The sequence below is a fragment of the Lissotriton helveticus genome, chromosome 2_1 (assembly GCF_964261635.1).
Source record: "Lissotriton helveticus chromosome 2_1, aLisHel1.1, whole genome shotgun sequence".
In the NCBI taxonomy this organism is placed as follows: Eukaryota; Metazoa; Chordata; class Amphibia; order Caudata; family Salamandridae; genus Lissotriton; species Lissotriton helveticus.
The window spans coordinates 824,036,681-824,044,180 of NC_136059.1; the positions used below are offsets into that span (position 1 = coordinate 824,036,681).

The 7,500-nt window shown below is 52.8% G+C and overlaps 1 protein-coding gene and 1 non-coding gene across 5 annotated transcripts in view; both read left to right on the forward strand.

Annotated features, from left to right (window-relative positions):
• Nucleotides 1-7,500, forward strand: part of DMXL1 (Dmx like 1) — a 2,287,446-nt gene that overhangs the window by 90,501 nt on the left and 2,189,445 nt on the right. The window lies entirely within an intron of this gene.
• LOC144820889 (5.8S ribosomal RNA) lies at nt 444-597 on the forward strand. The gene has a single exon (XR_013608025.1). It is a non-coding gene; the product is annotated as a 5.8S ribosomal RNA (ribosomal RNA).

Consider the following 7,500-nt stretch of genomic DNA (forward strand, 5'->3'; position numbering starts at 1 on the left):
TGGCTCTTCCCTTCCGGCGCCTCTGGCACAGGCAGGGGTGGGGTGGGCTGTAAAAGCCAGCGTGGTGCACGGCTCGGGCTGCCCGACGACGGACGGCTGAGGTGCAGGTGGGGCGATCCTCCCTCGATGCCACGTACCCTGTTTGACCCCATCCTGTGCGGCTGGGATGAGGGGTTTGAAGACTTGTGCGGTCCCTCCTGGTTATGGGGCTACCTGCCCCTCGTCGCATCGGGAGCCCCCTTCTTCGCCCGTGGGTGGGGGACTCCTGTGCCGAGCGCCTGGCAATGTTTTTTTTTCTCCCAATAGTGCAGTCTGACTCCCAGAGGGGAAGCCTTGAACGGGGTGACCGGGCAGTCTCGCCGCAAGGACGGACGGTCTGCATCACCTTCCTCTCGCCTCTCCTGCGCCCGCAGGTGGGCGAACGGTTTCGAAAAGTTGCCTGTCACTCTTGGCGATGGATCACTCGGCTCGCGCGTCGATGAAGAATGCAGCTAGCTTTGAAAATTAGTGTGAATTGAAGGACACATTGATCATCAACACTTCGAACGCACCTTGCGGCCCCGGGTTCCTCCCGGGGCCACGCCTGTCTGAGGGTCGCTCGATCGTCAATCGCCCCGGGGCTTCCCCAGGACGCGTCTGGGGCTGTTGCAGGGTTAGCTCCGCTTCCCCTTCGTCCCCCCAGAAGGTCAGACCCACAGATCGCCCGTGGCAGGGTCCCTCACCGCGGAGGTATGCCGCCGGCGTGCCTGGCCCCCGAGAAAGGGGCCCGGCGACTGGTGCGCCCCGGGACGCCTGGCTGCGTGCCGTGCGTGGCTGTGTGGGGTGTCCCACCGGCTGCCTGCGTGCACGCTCCTCGGGCGCCCACCTCTGTGGCCGGCCTTTCCGGGGAGAGCGAAACCCTTCCAGATGCGATCTGGGGAAAGAGGGCACGCGCTGACGGGATGCCAGGCCCCCCTGCTCCAGCAGGGGGGCCTGGCCTTCCCTGGCAACCCCCTTTTGACGCTCCTGCATCATTCTTCAGACTACGAACTCAGATCAGACGTGGCGACCCACTGAATGTAAGCATATTACTAAGCAAAGGAAAATAAACTAACCAGGATTCCCCCAGTAATGGCGAGTGAAGAGGTAAGAGCCCAGCGCCGAACTCTGCCCGGCGGCGGGTGCGGGAAATGTGGCGTACAGAAGACCGACTCACCGGCGTTGCTCAGGGGGCCCAAGTCCTTCTGATCGAGGCTCACCCCGCGGACGGTGTTAGGCCGGTAGCGGCCCCCGACGCACCGGGATCGGGTCTTCTCGGAGTCGGGTTGCTTAGGAATGCAGCCCAAAGCGGGTGGTTAACTCCATCTAAGGCTAAATACGGGCGCGAGACCGATGGCCAACAAGTACCGTAAGAGAAAGTTGAAAAGAACTTTGAAGAGCGAGTTCAAGAGGGCGTGAAACGGTTGAGAGGTAAATGGGTGGGGTCCGTGCAGTCGGCCCGGAGGATTCAATACGGCGGGAAGGCCGGCGGCTCAGGAGTTCTGGATCCCCTCCGTGGGACAAGGGCCTGGGCCCTATCTGGCCCCCGCAGGGCGCATTTCCTCCACGACCGGCTCTGGGTCGGCTGGGAAGGCTTTGCGGTAGCAGGTGGCCCTCCGCTCCGGGGGAGGGCATTACAGCCCCCCTGCCAGCAGTTTCGCTGTGTCCACGGGGCCGAGGGAGATTCGACCACCGCCACGTCCTCCCCCGGGCACCCGTCCCCGTCCGCCCCTCGCGGCGCGCCGGGGCGTGCCGGGTCTGTTGAAGGGGGAATGGGATCCCCTACTCCCGGCACGACTGTCGACTGGGGCGGACTGTTCTCATTGCGCCCGACCGTGTCGCGCCACCGGGGGGGGGAGGCCAGGGGTCTGCGGCGCTGTCGGTTCCCCACCCGACCCGAAACACGGACCAAGGAGTCTAACACGTGCGTGAGTCGGAGGGCCGACAGAAACCCTGTGGCGCAAAGAAGGTGAGGGCCGATGCGCGCCGGCTGAGGTGGGATCCCGCCACGCCTCCAGCGGCGGGCTCACCACCGGCCTGTCTCGCCCGCTCTGTCGGGGAGGTGGAGCATGACCATGCGTGATAGGACCCGAAAGATGGTGAACAATGCCTGAGCAGGGCAAAGCCAGAGGAAACTCTGGTGGAGGTCCGTAGCGGCCCTGACGTGCAAATCGGTCGTCCAACCTGGGTATAGGGGTGGTTCCGACGGCGTCCAGTGAGCTCTCGCTGGTCCTTGAAAATCCGGGGGAGATGGTGTAAATCTCGGGCCGGGCGTTACCCATATCCGCAGCAGGTCTCCAAGGTGAGCAGCCACTGGCATGTTGGAACAATGTAGTTAAGGGATGTCGGCAAGTCAGATCTGTAACTTCGGGATAAGGATTGGCTCTAAGGGCTGGGTATGTCCCGTTGGGGCGCGAAGCGGGCTGAGCTTTGCAGCTGGACGAGGCGCCTGCCTCCGGGGCGGCAGCGACTCTGGACGCGAGCCGGGCCCTTCTTGTGGATCGCCCCAGCTGCGGTGGTTGCATCTCCCCGGGGGCACGGGGCCGGTGTTCTGCCTCGACCGGCGCCTAGCAGCTGACTTAGAACTGGTGCGGACCAGGGGAATCGGACTGTTTAATTAAAACAAAGCATTGCGAAGGCCCGAGGCGGGTGTTGACGCAATGTGATTTCTGCCCAGTGCTCTGAATGTCAAAGTGAAGAAATTCAATGAAGCGCGGGTAAACGGCGGGACTCTCTTAATCTATTCTCGGTTGTAGTGGCCTTTACCTCCCAGTGGTCCCGCCGGTAACTGCCTCTGAAGTGCTAGACTCTGCCTAGAGAAGCATATAGAGATAGGCCTAACAAGGTTCTATCATGGCAGCGAGCATGATAGTGAGAAATGGCGCAGCAAACGAACCCAATTCCAGATGGGGTAGTTCCTGGAGAATAAAAACCCTGTTAAGATGGTGTAAGGCGGTGCTGTCTTTCCCATAAATCATTAACCTCCTCACCGAATTTGTCAAACCAGCACAAGCTTCCAACAATGCAACAAATAACAAAGATTCAGATCACGATATAGGCCTTAGTTCACCCTTTATAGCAGAAGACGACACAACAGTAGACCTCAGCAAATCCATCGAGTTTTGTAGCCACCTCAGCCAAGAATGACATTGGTACAGCAAAATTTGAAAATGTTCCCGATGTGTACGAGGTCAGCAAAGATGTAATAACAAAGAAAAGTGGAGGAGCCTAGCTCGCGGCCGTGATGGTCGCCTTTTAGCTCGGCTCCCGCAGCCCTCCATCCTGACTGCCTATCCTGTCTTTTATCCTGTCCCGGGACGGCACACTTTTGGGGAATTGGAAGCATTTCGGCTTGTTTGTATTTACCGTCTGACCCCGGGGTCTTGACGTGCAGTGGCTCCGGAGTTCCGGCCTCCGAGAGATCGGGGCCTCTGCGAGACTTGGACCGGGACCTGGCCGGTGGGATCCGACGGCTCTCTGCCCCGGCCGAGAGCGAGAACCAGTGTTGTGAGCCGATGTGCGAAGATCCCGGCGATCCTGACCCGGACCTGTCCTGCTGGTCGCGTGGCAGACGTGGGTGAGAAGCCCCGGGACCTGATTCTGAGAGGGGGTCTCCCCCCGCTGCTGCTTTGTCCGGCGGCCCTGGTCCTCGAGGCCCGGACTCCGCTTGTTTGGGGCACCGGTGCTGGTGCGGGCGGAGACCCGTTTTGGGCGGACATCCTTTTGGCATCGAGGCCGCCCTTGCTGGGACCCCCGGCGCTTGTAAAGTCCTACATTTGAGAACTGTTATTTCCGGGGGTCCTCGTGGGCGGCGATTGGGCTGATCACGAAATGGCGGCTGGCCCTCTGGATCGAGAGTCACCTTGTGGCGGCGGGCCCGAGTTGCCTGATTGTGTGGGGATCGGATCTGGTGGGCGTGAGCCGACAGTCGGAGATATCCTGGAAGCCCTCAGATCCCTGTACGCTTCCCTGGCCCTGGGCGTCTCGGTGGGTCCGCCACGATCCGCCGCCATTTTGGGCGGCCGTTTCTTCTTGTCGCCCTCTTGTTTCGATGCCTCCATTGCCTCACCCCCCTCGATTGACCTGAGTGTCTCCACCGCTGATCGAAGATCGTGTAATGTGCTGGTGACTTTGGGGCGCCCTGCTTTTCAAGGTTCGGACCCCGGGGACTCGGATGCTGTACTGCGACCCTGTTCAACATTGTTGCCTGGATTTATGGGTGGACTTCCTCCTGTGCCTGCTTCGATGACTTTGCCTGAGTTTAAAAATGGGATCACCTCGCCCGCTCCAGTGGCGCAACTGAACTCCTGTTTCTCATGGCTCGTGCTTCGATTGTTGATGCATCGATACTTTCAGTTTGAACTATTGCTCACTTGTCGATCTATCTACTCCCCACGTAGCTATGCTAGTCTCCATTCCACTCGATTATCTGCTGATTTCGTATTTAGTATGTGGTTGTACATTGCCATGTGGTGGGTGGGGTTTGTCGCTCGGAAGGGTTGGGGGTGAAATGTACGACTTCTGCTTGATTCCCTGTATGCGATTTCGTTGCACACTTGTCTCTGATTGTAGAGGGGTGGGAGGTCCCCTTCTCCTAATATTTGGTGGCGCGTGATGGGGTGACATCCTGGTCTGTTTTTTTATTGTACTTGTCCGGTTGGGCGGAGGGCTGTGGCCTATCGTTTGTATTATAGCTCTTCTGCTCCTCCCTCCTGTTTTCTTTCTCCGCTTTTGTGGTCTTCTTGTCTCGTTTTTCATTCTTTCTTCTTGCTATATTTCGGGTTCTGGTTTAGGGCGACAGGCACGCTGTTTGAAGGGTAGGCCGTAGCCTTCTACAGGGGTGCAGGGTGGGACGGGTGGGTTGGGTTCTATTTTTTGTTTGTCTTCTGGTTCTATGGCCCTTTTGTATATCTTTTTCGTGAGGCCGCGTCTGTCCCGACCTCCTATGGTGTGTTTCGGGTGGGGGTATGGCGTCGTTACTCCTCCTGCTACATTTTGGCTGTCTTTTCATCCGATTGCCATGCCCCACCTGGACCGTTAATCCTTTTGTCTCCTGTCCTCTCACCATGGGGCGCCGTGTCGGCGTGTCTTTTACCTTTCTTTTTTCATATTTCCCTATTCCCTTTTATTGTTTGGTTTTTTCCCTCCATTTTCCTTTCCCTTCCTCTTCCCCCCTCCCTACCTAGTCCCCCTTCCCTTTTTCCCTTCCTGCGTCCCAGAGGGTACTGTGACGGGCGGGTTTTCATGCATTGTCTTCCGATCCCACTGTTCTGGCTTGGTAGTGTCCCGGGTGGCGGGCGTGTTACGAGGATAACGCTCAGGGGTTGACTGTATCTCACGTATCCTGATTTCTTGAATGCATTGTGTTGTCCCCCTGATGTTTTGCCCCACGCCCCCTTCTTAATGTTGAGGTTGATTACGGGATATCGGATGCCTCCGTATTGCAATTGTGCCTGTCATATGTCCTCTCTCCTTATTGTAAAATTAAGCCTTCTTTACTCCTGTGTTTTAGCCCTTTAGTTTCTGTACTTCTTTTTCCCTATTGCGATTATACGGCCTCTGCTTTGTGTTGATTGATTATGTACTATTTGCCTGATGACTCCTGACTGTTTTGTACACTGCGGCCGGCCGGCATGGTTGTGGGCCTCTATTTGTCTTCTTTTGATATCAATAAAGGTTTTTAAAAAAAAAACAAAAAAAAAAACAAAGAAAAGTGATTACACAAAAAAAGTCACTTATTGGAAGTACCCAAACGAAAAATATAAATGTGACTTGTGTGGGGACATATTGGGAACTTTTAAAGAACTGAGAAAACATGTCTTCAACATTCACAAAGGCTTCTATCTCAAAACGTACTGTTCAAAATGTGACAAAGAAGCCGGATACCACAATATTGCATGCCATTATGCCAAATGTAAAGGAAGACCTCAAAAAGGAGAGCTGCCATTCCTGTGCAGCTTCTGTGACCTCAGATTTGGAACAAAAATTGGTGTTTCTCAACATGCTCGGCATGCGCATCCAAGAGCGCAAAATTAGGCTAGACTAGCAGCTCTAGCAAGCAGCAAACCGTCAAAATTATGGTCGCAAGAAGAAATACTGCTACTAGCAGAATTGGAAATAGTATAAGAAAATAAGAGGAATATTAATGTGCTGATGGTTCCACATTTTGACAACAAAAACAGAAAACAAATTGCAGAAAAAAGAAGAGATAGAAGAGATAAAAGCAAAAAATCTGCAAAAGATGTACTGCAAGCATCAAATGTTTCTGAAAATGACTCTTGCGATGAACCAGAGGTTACAGTGGAAGTAACAGAAAAGCACAGAGACTTTATCAAACGAAAACGTGCGCAAAAAATCAAGAACTTTGATGAACTGGAAGACAGAATATCAGATATTGAGTAGTACGCTCAACACATAGAGCAGCACGATGCTGCTATGGATCTGATGGATGGTAGTGACTTATATCGCAGAAAACACCACTGCTATAAGTCCTGCTCTAGCAGGTGTACCAACAAATGAACCAACAAGTGAAATCAATAATGAGCCTATGAACTCTGCTCAAGATGAGCACCAGAATGCCTTAGTAGGAAACAAGATAACAAAAAAAGACTAGAAAAGCGGAAGGCTTAATCGGACGCACAAGAAAAATTATGCAAAAGCAAAGGGCAGCTATAAAGAATACCAGGCAATGTTTAAAAAAGACAAAAAGAAAATTGCCAGGATTATCACTGATGGGGCAGAAGATGCCACTTGCCAAATCAGTGCTGATGAAATCTTTCAATACTACAAAAGCATAATTGAAAAAGAAAACAAGAAGTACCCTAAATTCATGCCGATTAATCGGCTACCAGAGGACTATGAATTTAGAAATCTTTACAAAGAAATAACACTGCTCGAAATAACTCATTCCTTTGAGGGCTCCAATCTAAAGAAAGCAGTGGGTCCTGATAAGATAGGTCTGAATGACTTATATAAAGTGCACAGCAGGAAACCAAGACTGCTGCCCAGAGTTTTATCGTCTTGATTGTTGATGAGAAGAGTACCAGAAACTGTAAAATAAAAAAAAAACGATCAATTTTGATACCCAAAAATGTACCGATTAGTGAACTTATAGAAATCAGTAACTGGCGTCCAATTACCATCGGTACTGCATTCATGAAGTTATTCACAAAAATATTAACTAAAAGACTCATCTTTTGTTGAATTGAATACGAGTCAAAAAGGCTTCATGAAGGTGAGAGGTTGTCTCGAATCTAACTCTCCTGCAAAATATCATAAAAGGGGCATGAAAAAACAGTCACTCATTAGCAGTTGTGTTCATTGATATATCAAGTAGAGTCTCGCAAGGCAAAGAGTTCCATCAAACATCAGAGACATAATAAAAGACTTATACACTGACTCAACAACATCTTTCAAGGGAAAGAACAACAAAGCAACTCCTGAAATAACAATGAAATCTGGGGTCAAACAAGGTGACTCTTT